Source organism: Protopterus annectens, chromosome 11.part0 (assembly GCF_019279795.1).
Source record: "Protopterus annectens isolate FY-2018-M chromosome 11.part0, PAN1.0, whole genome shotgun sequence".
Classification (NCBI taxonomy): domain Eukaryota; kingdom Metazoa; phylum Chordata; order Ceratodontiformes; family Protopteridae; genus Protopterus; species Protopterus annectens.
In genome coordinates, this window is record NC_056745.1 from 55,835,144 (window position 1) to 55,849,511 (window position 14,368).

Consider the following 14,368-nt stretch of genomic DNA (forward strand, 5'->3'; position numbering starts at 1 on the left):
TATTATCTAGGAATAGGGTCGCTATTGGCTCCACAGTACTCTGGAATATCATTCCTTGAGGGCCACCCAAGATGACTCATGCTGGGGACTTTTTCCCATTAATTGAGAAATGGATGAAAAATACATCGGATATTATAGTTAAGTAGTCACCATAACTGTATTGTCTGTTTTCATTTTTTCTCAACTTCCCATTTCCCCTTCCCTTTTGGTCTGGACCCCGGTATGACCAGAGTGTTACTCCTGGCTTGCTTCTGCTCTGTGAGCTCCAGAGTTTCCTTCTTCAATTTCTTTCCTGTTTCCAACTTTTTTACCTTTTCCTTTACTTACTCATAAAATAATATGGGCTGCTTTTTACATTTTTGTAGTACTGATTGAATAATTTGGGGGCAAGCTCGATCTGAGGTAACTCGTGAGTAGTTAAGGGATTATGGGTAAAGGAAGGATCTCTATCTATGGAACATAATCTGTCGATGGCCAAGGACAGATCCGAGACTTTTCAGTTGAGGAAAAATGAAAACTGACAACACAAATGCAGAGTTACGGTGAGTGCATAACTATATATTTTTTAGGGTTTTGTGGGTATTCCTAGATCAGTGAATACATTTATTTTATTTATTTATTTTATTTTATTTTACATTTGTTGACTAGGCTAGTCTAACTGGATACATCTCCATTTTCAGTAGAGGCCTGGGGAGATAAGCTCCAAAATTAAAGTAATGTAACAGGAATACAGATCAAAGGAAATCAAAACAGTAAACTATTACATAAAAATAATACAAGTTAAAAATGCAATTACAGTAAAAGATATAGACTAATGTAGTCAAAACTAGCTAGAAGGAGCAAAGATGCAAAACGCTAAAAAAATGATTAAATTCATAGAAGGAACAAACAACAAAAGAGAAGCGTAAGTGAGGGTGTTGGCTGTGTAGTAGTATGAGGAGCATATACCAGAGGTATATAGTCTGACAAGAGTTAGACAAAAGCGTGAGGAAGGGATGGAAGTTTCTATCTAGTTATTGTGCCTGTAGAACTTTATGCGATATGTCATAGGTGGCATTAATAGTAACACTGACAATGAATGTATCAGGAGCAGGAGATGGGCTTTAGAAAAGTACAGAGTAAGTTTAATGAAGTAAAAAGGAAATAAGAAACTACAATATTAGCTAAGAGGAGGGTGTATTTGCACACTACTGGGTAATAGAGGGGGAAAAGGCAGTATGCTAAATGGTTAGTGTTAGTCTGGGTTAGTACATGGCATAACCAATGTACTTTAAGGTTTAGTTTTAGTTGGTGTTTGAAAAGTGGTAAGGATGACAGAAATTGTAGGTTGCTAGGGAGTTTGTTCCAAATCTTACCCACGGAATTTGAAAAGAGGGAGTCCCCGGCTTTATGAAGGGATTTCTGGATGGTTACTTGCAATTTATTTGCTGAGCGTAGGGTAGTAAGATTTCTATGAGAGACTATGCTACTAAGAATAGGAGTCCTATCAGTATGAAAGAGAATCTTATGGGTAATTGTAAGTTGCTGAAATAATAGCTGGTTTTGGAGTTTAAGCCAGCCTAGTTGTTTGAGATTTAATTAGTGATGGGTTCTATATGGTGAACCTGTAGTAAATCTGGCAATGTTGTTGTAGGAGGTTGCTAGTTTGCTTAGGTTAGTTTTGGAAAGATTTGTATAGATAGATGAAGCATAGAGGAGGGTAGAGATCAGGTGGGTATAGGCAATGGTGGTTCTGGCTTCAGGGGTGAGGAAGGATTTTATCTTTTAGAGTGAGTCCCGTTTTCTGTTAACAGCTTTAATAGTAGTGTTAATATGTGTGTCAAAGTTGAGATTGTGATCTATTATTACGCCTAAGAGCTTGGTTGGGTCAGGTGTAATTATAGTACCATTGCTGGATTTGACAGATCAATTGGGAGGGACTTCTGTGTGGAGTAAGTATCAGTAATTTAGTTTTTTGGCGTTTAGTAGGAGGCAACGTTGCAAAAAACATTTTTCAACTGAGTTAAATACTGACTGAGTGATGGCTTGGAGCTCGGCAGATGAGGTGGCAGAACACACTAATGTGGAATCATCTGCATATTGTATGCAGGTGGCTTGAGGAATATTTAGCTGTAGGTCATTGATGAAAATAGAGAAGAGGAGAGGTCCCAGGATGGAGCCTTATGGGACCCCCAAGAGTAACAGGAAGAAGAGTAGATAGGTTATTTTCCCAGAGGACAGCCTGCTGTCTGTTTTCTATGTAGGACTTGAACCACTGTAATGTCTTTGTGTTGGGTGAGGATTGTTCTAGTATATGTAGTAGGACTTGATGGCTCACCATATCAAAGGCTTTTCATAGGTCTATGAAGAGAGCAGTGGAGAGCCTGTTGTGATGCTTATTGATGCAGTCAGCGAAGGATAGTAGGGCAGTGGTAGTACTATGGAAAGGCCTAAAACCATGCTGACAGTCTGATAGAAGGAGTATAGTAGGGCAGTAGTACTATGGAAAGGCCTAAAACCATGTTGACAGTCTGATAGAAGGTTATATTGGAGAAGGTGATCAAGTAGCTGGTGGTGGATACATTTTTCCATTATTTTGGCTAGAGGGGAGAGCAGGGTTGTGGGGTGATAGTTGGATATTTCGGTTGAGTTACCACCCTTATGGAGAGGAATTATATGTCAGATTTTCCGGAGAGATGGGATAGAACATTTAGTAATAGTTCTATTGATTAGTATGGAAATAGGATAGGAAAGAACTTTAGCTACAATTTGCAGGTATTCAGCTGGTAAAAGATCAGCAGATGGGGTACATGGTTTAAGTTTAGTAAGTGTGGTGAAGATGAAAGATGTAGGGACTGGATTTAGTTGAAAGGTAGGGGATTTGCTAGTCATGGAGAATGGGAGGGTGGGGGTGGCAGGTAGTAGGGAATTTGCAAGAGATTGTACAGTTTCTTTAAAGGAGGTATTGAAGGTGTCGGCAATCTCCTTAGGTGTGCTTAGGGAAAGTCCTTAGAGTTTCCTGGGTGTAAAAGCCTGTTAATAGCTGTCCAAAATGTTTGTGGGGTTTGTTGATGCCTGTCTTGGAGTTTAAAGTAGTAGTTTTTTTTTATCTAGGAGTATATATTTCTTTGTGGTGTTTCTATGGTGTTTGTAGTTCTGGTGATCGGTTGGGCTTTTAGTACATCTCCATTTAGACCAGATCTTATTTCTTACTAGGATTTTTTTGTCTTGTCTCTTTAGAGAGCCAAGGTGCTGCCTTGCTTCTGGTTCTAATGGATTGACTAGGGGCATGGTATTCAGTATTTGTAAGAATTTGGAGTTAAAATAGGATACTGCTTCTTCAAGGGAGACCAATCACAGGCTTCAAGCTTCTTTTGGAAATTTATAGCATTAAAGTGTTTTCCGTTTCTTATAGTTTTAATAATAGGTTGGTTAGGGAAGAAGGTTTTATGTCTAATTATATAAGTGAGTACGTGGTCGCGAATATCGTCAGGAAGGGTATCTGCTATATAAGTGAGGGGATGGTTTCTTACTAGGATCCAGTCTAAGATACTCTCTTTGTTAGTGGGCTGATGGATTCTGGTTGGGGTGTGATAAATTGAGAAAAGCCATACAGATTTATATGGATTGAAGGTTTGTTGGAAGTACAGCAATTCCAGTCTATATTGAAGTCTCCAAATACTATGGTTTCTTGAGGGAGGGAAGATGAGAGGCAGCATAGGATATTTTCAAGGGTGTTGAAGTTATTGCCTGGAGGTAGGTAGGAACAAATTATATAGATAGCTTTGCTAGTATTACGCTGGAGTGTAGAAACAAGGATTTCTACATGATTATCTAATGGTATGTGTAAGTCTATTAGAGATACATTTAGATCAGATTTATACAAAATTGCTACACCTCCACTTTTTTGTTGTTCGGTCTAACCATATTATATTGTACCCTGGTGGGAGGACTTTGTTATCTTTTGTTCCTGGTTTGAGCCAGGTTTCTGTTAGACATAGGACATCAAAGGAGTGCATCAAAGGAGTGCATGTCAAGTAGAGTATGCAGTTGGCTAATTTTATTGTTTAAGCTTTGTATATTAAGATGAGCTATTAATAAGGAGTTAGCAGTTTTGGTCAGGGTAATTGGGGTAGTAGTTATGGGCTGGTGGGAATTTAGTAGGGTGTTGTTGTTGGGTCCTAGGTTAGGGTGAATATCCCCGTGAAGAAGAGGGTGTTGTTGAAAAGTACGTAAGAGCTTAAGGAGTTTGAAGAGAGTATATTGTGATTTTCTGGTTTGTTGGCGAGTAATGTGGGCTAGCCTACGATACTTTGGGGAGAGGTAGGTTGAAGTAGAGGTGATGTTTGCGTGGTTGTGGGTAGTAGGTAGATTGATATGTGATGTTTGTTTTAGAGGATGGAGGGATCCAGTGATGTGTGAGTTTTCATACCAAGTAAGCATAAGTGGTATGAGTAGTATGTGTATTGCAGCAAGAAAGAGGAGCAAGTTTTTAAGTTTAGGCTGGTATGATGAAGGCATGGTAAGTGGTGTAGAGTAGTAATAGGATAAATAAGAAAGCCAAGAAGGATAGAGATAGTGCTGTAGACTCAAACAACATTCTTGATGATTGGATGGGAATTAGGAAATTCACCCCGGGGATCACCTCTGTGGCTCTGCTCTTCAATTTTTTCCTTAGAACTAGTCTAACTCTCAAAGTAAGCACTCTACCTTGAAGAGGAATGAGGAATGAGAGTAAGGGTGTGTCTGTATCTAGTGTGTAGGGAAAGGTAACGAGCCAATTGGATAATTAGGGGAAGGGGAGTGTTCTGTGAGGTATAAATGTAGGACCACTGGCGTGGTTGGGAATTGGGGGTAGGGGAGTGGAGTGAGCCTGCAGGGTGAACGGCGCGGGTTGGAAACAAGTGGCTAAGGACTATCAGAAACCCTATGTGCAACTGAATTCTGAGGTACAGTTCAATACGTATGGGTAAGTATAGAGGGTAGAAACAGTGAAAGGTAAGGGACAGTAGAGTGCAAGTATTGGGAGGGAGTCTCAGATAGGGTGGTAATAGCAGGGCAGGAAAGAGCTTCTAGGACTGTACAGGAGAAAAGTTCGTTAGGCTCTCCTTATTAGTGTAGGGTCTGAGCTTTACTTCAGATAATGTAAGGGCAAACAGTGCTAGGAATCAGCCTAGTTTAATGTATAATGTACTGCAGCCAAAACTGGTGAGCAGAGATGGTTGGTAGAAGGTTTGCGAGGCTCTATATGTAGTTGCAGGAGACAGTACAAGGATAGGAATAAGTAGATGGTATAAGGGGTAGAGGGATAGGATAGGAATAAGTAAATACTTTTAGGGATAGAGAGAGGGTATGGCTGCTAGGTATCCTGGCTAGGTAGCGTGATTGAAAGCATACACAAGTTGTTAGGCAAGTGTTCAGTTTTACCCCTAGGTATAAACAGCACATACTTTCTTGCCTGTTTAGGTAACAGGGATCTTTTACAGGACGGCAAGTGACTTTCTATTTAGAATCTGTTGTTTAGCATAGTTTGCGCGGGTCCTTTTGCCAGGTAGGTAGAATCCCAATGTACTATTACAGGGTAGAAGAAAATAAACCTAAGAATGGTGGGTAATAGAGAAACAGTGATGGGATAAGTAAATAGCTGTATACACAGAAATAGGGTAGAGAACACAGTAATTAAGTTCAAGAGCACATATCAGCAGTATTTAGTTCAGAAACATTCAAACATTCATTACATAGCATTCAGATAAGCGGTTAGACCATAGTGCGGTAACAGAGTAAAGAGGCATTACTCTAACTAAAACATGACACAGGGGTCAAGTGGCTTAATTATCCTGGCTGTGCGTGCCCCTTACAAGTACAGCTATGTACTACTAATAATACATATACGCTATAATCCTTTGGACACAGAGGAAATTAGTAACAAAAGATCGAAGAGGAAGCAATCCTTTCAGCTAATTTTTTATTTTATTTTTTTTATTTTACATTTGTTGACCGGGATGGTCCGACTGGATGCATGTCCATTTTAAGCGGAGGCCTGGGGAGGAAAGCTCCAAGGGTAAGCATATACAGCATTACATAATACTAGCATTACATATTACAGACAGACTATTTACAGAGATTACATAAGTAAGCAAGTTAAACAAGTTCCACAGGTTAGAGTTAATCCCGAGCGTAAGTCAGGATTAAATTAAATTACACAGTAAGCTGGTTAACAGATTTTTACACATTCTAGAGAGAGTTAGCCAGGCTTGATACATTGACATAGCCAGTTAAGTGACAAATAGGTTCGTAGGTAGGTACTAGGCTATCTGCCCTAGGGCATTTATAAGCCTAGCCAGAATGTGTTTGCTTTCGCCACCCTTTTAGACTAGATTCCCGAGCCTCTGTCCAGCAGGGCCATAGAAGTGATCCCAGGAGTAAATTTACGATTTCCCATCCACTCATCATGATTTCTCTTGAAGAGGGTCAGCGAGGGGCTCTGCCTAACATGAACCCGGATTCTATTCCAGAGCGAGGGAAGCCTCTGGGATATGAATCTATCCCTCCAGCATGTCCTATTTATTGTTGTGCTGAGGTTTAAATCCATGGAGGGTTTAGCTCTAATGGATTTGGCTTTCTTGAAGTGGAGCATGTCCATCAGTTCCGGGTTAGATATGGCCTTTTATGTCAGGCAGAGATCACCTCTGAGTAGGCAGTAAGCAACTGAGTAGAGCTGGAGTTTCTTTAGTCGAGCAGCATAGGGCATCTGTTTGAGGCCCACAATCCTCTTGGTGAGGTACTTTTGAGGTCTCTCCAGCTGTTGCAGGTGTCAGGCAAGATACATCCCAAATGGGGCATTGTACTCAGTTAATGGCCTGATGAGAGATGAGTAGAGGGGCACAATGACCTCTCTTAAGCTAGATGTGAACCCTTTTGTGATTAGGTGAGCTATATAGAAGGTTTTTCTAACCACTTTGGCAATGTGATTGTCAAAGGAGAGGTTACTATCTACTTGGGTCCCCAGATCCCTAATTACTTCTTCCGTACTTAGTGGATTACCTCCTATGTGGTAGTTTGTGGGCACTTTGTTTTTCAAAAAAGAGATGACTATGCACTTTTTGGCATTTAGCTTGAGGCCATGGTTTTGACACCAGGTATCCGTCTCTGTAAGACCCTTCTGGAGGATGCTTGTGTTGGCCGGAGAGTCGATTATGGCTCCCAGCTTGCAGTCATCTGCGAACTTGGTCAGCCACAGTCCTCCCGTGCTTGCCTGTACCTCAGAGACGTATATACCAAACAAGAGGGGTCCCAGGACTGAGCCCTGTGGGACACCACTTGTAACTGGTTTAGAGTCGGACATGGCACCAGCAACTCTGATCATGTGAGTTCTATCCCTGAGCCAGTTTGCAACCCATCTTGTGACATATGGGCTGATATTTAAGCTGGTAAGCTTGTTTATGATCTGCCTTTAACAAAGCCGAATTGGGTAGGATCCAGTGTCTGGAGGTTCCCAATGTCTTTGTTTATGAGATCCAATGATGATGCGCTCCATAGCCTTGCAGACCAGGCTAGTCAGGCTTATGGGGCGATAGTTCCTGGGATCCGTTGTGGCTCCACCTTTGTGGAGCGGGATTACTGTTGCTGTACGCCATTCTTTGGGTACATAACCTGTGGTAAGGCTGAGTTGGAACAGTGAGTTTATGTGAGGGTTTAGTTCTTTTTGGAGCTCGTATAAGACGCAGCCTGGGATACCATCTGATCCCATTGATGCTGTGTTTTTTACTTTGGAAAGGACTGCTTTCACCTGTGTGTCTGTGATGTCTGGGGGTCTGCATTCTTCTGGGATAGACACAGGCCCTTTTGGGGGGGAAGGGGGGGTAAAGTTTGCACTGAACCTGTCCGCCAGGATGTTGGCAATGTCAGTATGTTCAGTGTATTTTGTGCCATTTTGCACCAGCTCAGAGCAGATGTGAGAGCTAAAGAACGCCTTGTGATTATCTTTATAGAGTCTTTGGTGATTTTTCTTTCGAAGTTAGCCTTTGATGATTTTATGATGGAGCGAAGTTTCTTGTTAATACTGATCAGGGATGCCTTCCCTTTTTGGGATTTTGCCCTATCATGTAACAGTTTCCTCCTTTTGTTGTATAGCTTATTTATGGCCGGGGTCCACCAGACTGGTCTCCTGTTTTTGGAGGAGTGAGTCATGGTTTTACTTGGGATGGCAAGATCCATGCATTCCTGTAGGTGCTCATAGAGTGCATTTGTAAAGGATTTTGCGGTTTGGATAGCATTTCCCATTTGCCCGGGGGCTTTGAAACTTTCCACCTCAGTCTTGAGAAGTGTGAAGTTTGCTTTTGAGAGATTTTTCATAGTGGTTTCTTTGGCTGGGGGTGGGGTCGGGATGTGGATGTCCATTGTGATTAGTTTGTGGTCTGATCTTACCAAGACGGGTTTACCTCTGGTGTGGAGCATTGATCCTCCATGTTGGTGATGACCAGGTCCAATATGTTGTCCCCTCTTGTCGGAGTGGTGACCAGTTGTTCCATGGCATTTGAGTTTATAAACTCCAGGAACCGTTGGGCAGAAGAGTTGGGACTTGAGTAGTTTTCCCAGTCAATGTTTGGGTAGTTGAAATCCCCCCAATATCATGGTGTTTGGTGAGACCTTCATATTCTCCAATGTTCTTAGGAATGCCGAGTGGGGGTCCTGAGACAAGGTGGGTGATCTGTAGCAGGCTACAAACTGAAAAGCAGTTTTGCCCACTGTTAGTTGCACCTGGAAGGTCTCTGATGCCTCGTGCAGTGCCACTAACCTGGAGATGTGGGTATCCTTGATGAAGATGGATACTCCCCCGCCTTTAGTATTTCGGTCCGAGCTCTGGGGCCGAAAAGTATGGTATGAGTTGAATTCTGGTAGCACTGGGGTGCTCTCTGGAGCCTTGAACCAGGTTTCTGTTACTGCACAGATATCGATTTTCTCCATACTGAGGAGTGCCTCGAGTGCGTGCATCTTGAGGTTTAGACTTCTAGCGTTGAGTAGCATTACCCTTAGTTTTTTGCTTCTGGTATTGTCTATGGAGGTGGGTTTGTCTTTTGAGCCTTTCCTAAAAAAGGCAATATGGGGGTGGCAAGAACCTTAGCCAGTATTCGAAAACATAAGGGTGACAGGTGCAAGCCATCCCTGGCGAAGCACCGTGGCTTGTCGAGCATGTCATCCCAGGCTGACAGACACTGGATCCCCTTTGAATGACACCAATAGCTTAGCCAATTGTTAAAATTGATCATTTTGTCTTTATACTGTGACATCATTCTTGGTGAGGGCAAAATGCTACTCAGGGTCAGGGTCATACCGGCCTGGGCTACATGATCAGAGAGCTCCTCTATGTCTCTTTTCATATAGTCCAGGGAGGTACTTCTCGGGTCATTCATGCCAACATGGACAATGACAGAGTCATATTTGTACCTGCTGTGGAGTGACCCGAGTGCTTGTGTTATGTGGCGGATTCTGGCACCCAACAGGCAGCTTACAGTGGCCTTCTCCTTGTTCAGTCTGGTGAGCGGGACGTCAGTGTGCCTGACAATAGAGTCTCCTATTACTAGTGTATTAGGTGTGTTTTTTAGCCTTAAGGGCTGCTTCTGTGTGGCACACTGACTTTGTGAAGTATGTGATACGTGAAAGTTGTTGTGGGGTAGTGGTTGCTTGGCTAACTGCTTTGGAGGTCTCTGCTGCTTTGTCAGATTTTTATTTAGAGACTCCGAGTAGGTTTTTGTGAGTTTGTGTCATGTTTGCTGATGCAATTGGTCTATGTGAGACTGGTTGTTTGGTGCAAGTGGTTTCCTTCTCCTCCTGACTGACTGTGCCAGTCTTTGTTAGAGAGAGCTCTGCCTCTAGTTTGGCTGTATAGTTGCATCTCTCACATACATTTGAGTTTGATGGAAGGAAGAGAGGGTTGTCTGTGTACATAAGGCAACTGTAACATTGCATCAAGATTCCCAAATTCACCAGCTGGACTGGAGAGTATACCTGAAACTGCACTTTGGACATGCCTGGATAGTTAAAAAAACTGATTTATTGATTGTCCGGAATGGACGAATAGGGAGCCTTGTACTTCTGGGTAGTAAAAGAGGGTGTAGTGCTATAGTTTGTTAGTGCTTACTGAGGTATTTGAGCAAGTGCTGGGCTGTAGAAGGGAGGTAGAGTGCTTACTTTGAGAGTTAGACTAGTTCTAAGGAAAAAATTGAAGAGCAGAGCCACAGAGGTGATCCCCGGGGTGAATTTCCTAATTCCCATCCAATCATCAAGAATGTTGTTTGAGTCTAGTTTTAAATTGACCTAAGGTGGAAAGTAAGGTAATATCAGCTGGAAGAGAGTTCCAGGATCTACTTACAGAGTTTGCAAAGAACATTTAAAATAATTCTTTGCTAGTGGTATCAGTAAATACAGGAATGTACAATGCAATTAAAGGTCAAATGAGGCATTCCAACATTACAAACAAGGATTATCTGCTTATAATAACATACGGAGTCTAAGGCACATACAGAGTAGCTAGCGACAGCATCCTATATCGCCGTCCACGCAAGACTGTGTAACCGCAAGCATTTAACCACTTCTAAAGATGTGCTACTAGAGGTAATACTAATAAACACAGGGTCTAAGGCTACTTCTACCACATACCGATTTGGAATAACATCACAGCTAGGTCACTGGTAGCTCCGACGTCTTTTTTAATTATCGTATTAACTCCGGCAATGTGTAAATAGCAGCGCTACTCTCAATCCAGAAAGATTCCCCAGTTGTTAGCTAATGAGTGTTTTACTCAATCTAGCCAGAGGGGTTGTATAATAGGGATTAAAAACAATTCGATGGTTATGTGGGAGCGTGCGAGCAGTGCCATTAAAGCCTCCCAGGTTTACAGGTATTAAGTTAGCTGAGTGAAGGAATGCGGGGAAAACCCACACTTCTTGTGGTTATCGTAGTAGAGTACGAACTCTCATATGGGCTCAGAGGTCATCTGAAAGCCGCTTTAAAGTGATAAACAATGTACAGATTTTGTGAGGGGCGTGCGAGCTGAACTCTTACTACCTGTAGTAAGTGTAAGTACGATGGAACGCTCGCAAGTACCCTGAGGTCAGATTACAGACCACTGCTACAACTAAGAGGTTTAAAGGAAAACATATAGTGGGCTGGTCCGAGTGAAAAACACTCAGCAAAGTTAGTGCCCCTATACTTCTTGCTAGATAACCCTCTAAGAGACTAAGTAAGTTATGGTGTAACACAACTCTTTCTCAAGTGGGCTAGCTTGCAACTACTCCATGTGGTACGCGCAGACTAAAGCTGACCGTTTCAACAGTACATTCCTTAAAGCAAGCTAGCCATTGCTAATATATAAACTTAATACTATCCAACAGCAAAACAATTAAATTAGCCTTTCATTGTTGACTAAAACAGTAAAACCGACAGAACAAATAACTTACAGTGACAAGGACGCTAGGGCCAGGTATGCAGAGCAGCCAGGGGGTAGAATCCAGATTCTAAAGATGGCACCTCGCAGGGCAAGAAGGCTTTATGGGATTGGAAAGGATGTGAGGTAGGAAGGGGAGGGGAATGGAGGAGAGGGCAGGTAATCCAGGAGGGGCTAACCCAAGAAGGATAGCAACTAGAAAGTAGAGAGTGGGATGTCCTAGGAGAAAGGTTAGGAAATGGATAGGAAAGGAAACAAGCAAATCTACAGGTAGGGTGTGGCTGTAAGAGGGAAAATAGGAGATAGAGTGCTCAAGAGGCAGGTAGTCAGTGGAGAATGGCCGCAGAACTGGAAACAAGTGGCTAAGGACCACAGAACTGGAAACAAGTGGCTAAGGACCATCAGAAAACCTATCTGTGTGCAACTGAATTCTGAGGTACGGGTAAGTATGGAGGGTAGAAACAGTGGAAGTGAAAGGTAAGGGACAGTAGAGTGCAAGTATTGGGAGGGAGTCTCAGATAGGGTGGTAATAGCAGGGCAGGAAAGAGAAAAAATAAATGAAGCTTTAATAAGAAATGGATAAGGGAGAACAGTGACAGTTCTATTCTAAGTAGTTGTTTCAAGTAAGAGCAAAGTGTGTGGTGTGTACTTATTATAGATGCATAAATGAAGGGCTAGTTATTTTTTGTTTTTGTCACATTTAGATAGGACATATGCAGTAAAAGGCATTTTTTTCATGTGACACTAATGTTGTGGTCTGTTTAGTTGCACGTACAATGTAATTTCTGTTTTATAGATAAAAGGAACAGGAAGTAAAGAAAGCATGTGTATTAACATGCATGTAATTCACACTGACAATACATCTGTTGCCCTCTGTAAACATACTTTATGTGCCAATTTTGAAAGATTTGTTTTTACAGTATTAAGAGTCGATTATGATATCAGTGGAGGATACATTGATTCAAGGGCTGAGTGTAAGGAACTTGTTTGGCAACTAATACTTAATGCAAATCAACCCCCTGAGATGATATAATATTACTAGAAAACAAATTTTAAAAATGCATTCATTGACATATATAATGTTATACTGCTATTTAAGTTTCAATGTGCTTTTTCGTTAAATTAAGTAGTAAGAGGTGTTTCATAAAAAAAAAATAAACAAACATCTTTCTATGATTCCATGGTTATTTAATTTTTTACATGCGTTAAAGCAGTTGAAATTGTGTTTTTCTTATTCTGAAGAAGCCTTGAGAGTTAAACAGTTCCAAATAGCCTTTTTTACACCATTGTCACAGTTCAAGCCTTTCGTGTCATAAACTTAATTTTTAAAATGACAATGTAAATAATGCATGTTACAGCATAAATCCGTTGATCCACAACCCCTTTTTCCCATTTTTGCATATGGGGTCAGGGTGTTACTTCAGCAATGACAATCCTCTAGAGCCAAGGTTTACACCACCAAGCAGCTAGCCCTGATGCGTCTATTCTGACACACACACACACACACACACACACACACACACACACACACACACACACACACACACACACACTTTGAGGTTTGATTTATACACAAACACACACCTGGGGAAGGCTGGCACAGGTTTACTAGCTGTGCCCCCTTCTGCCCAGACCATAAGGTAGTTATGTGCCACCAGAAACCCTACTTATCAGCTTCTATAAGGCCCTTCTGAAAGGGTGACCAATTCCACTGTGTAATGTTACTGTTATCCAAATGGTAAGTGTGACCAAACTTTTAAGGCTATTCTAGAGTGGCCTATACAGTATCACCAAATACATGTGCAAGTACCCTAAGAGCTTAAATATCTGTAAGCAAACCAGCCACAATTAAAAAAGGTTTAAATATGTTTAATAGCAAATAATAAAAGCACAAGACAATGCTCATTAACTCAGCACAGTGACAATAGAGTTCACAATCATAGGAAATACTTAAAAACAACATTGTAGGACAGCCTCACATAAATACAGAAAACATATATTCTGATCTGACTGTTTTATCTGTCTATAAGAAAGATACTAAGATCTAAGTCTTACTTACAAAGCAAAGCAAGTATTGCTGAGAGGCTGTTTACAGGTCCAGAACAAGATACAAAATGCACTCTTTCTCTCCGAGATAATTTTTAAGTTAATAATACACATTACTGTTGAATCATCTCAGATTACATCATTCTTGTCACCTCTGCCTAAGTTTCCCAGGCTAGCGGGAACTTAAATTTTTAACATGTCTATGTTAAAAATGCTTATTTTTCAGAAGCTGACAATTCTCTCTTAGAAGCTTGCCTGAACTGGAAGATGTAAAACAGTTACCTTGGAAATATGTGTATTACCTCTGTTTCCATACAATAAAAAGAAGCCCCTAGCCTAGACATCCTGTCTCTTAGCTTGAGATGACTTTATAACACATCGTAAAACTCTTTACTTAACTTATTTTCTTAGAGTATTTGCGAGTTAACTCTGTATATCCCAATTTCTATGATGAAACATACATTTACATAAGCATGGAGTTTATACACATTTCTGCTCCTTTCCAGCAGGGTGCACTGTGGTTACAATCTTGATGCTCAGTACAGAACATATAGTTTTCTTACATTTCTTTAACGCAAGCTTAGAGATCATATTACTATTCACAAATGACATAGAATTATTTACATAATTCTATCTAGCTGGGCTGGCAGTGTCACACAACCTAGCATCCACCAAGGAAGGGGCCTCTAGTAGGTTAACTGAAAAAGTAAAAACGTATCTGTTATTCTTTTCTGTGGTGTGAAAATGCAGTACTGTGAATGAGCTAACCATTTTAATGGCTTTACCATAATTTCTAGTCAGCATGCCTTTCACTGAAACTGTTTGCAATGTATTTTTTGTGCATTTTTGGTATTGCATAGTGTTGTGGTACAGTGTATAATTTCCTTAAAATTTCCT

At 41.2% G+C, this 14,368-nt stretch overlaps 1 protein-coding gene across 5 annotated transcripts in view; it reads left to right on the forward strand.

Annotated features, from left to right (window-relative positions):
* PNPLA8 (patatin like phospholipase domain containing 8) overlaps positions 1–14,368 on the forward strand; it is a 365,367-nt gene that overhangs the window by 139,377 nt on the left and 211,622 nt on the right. The gene's annotated exons all lie outside the window — the stretch shown is intronic.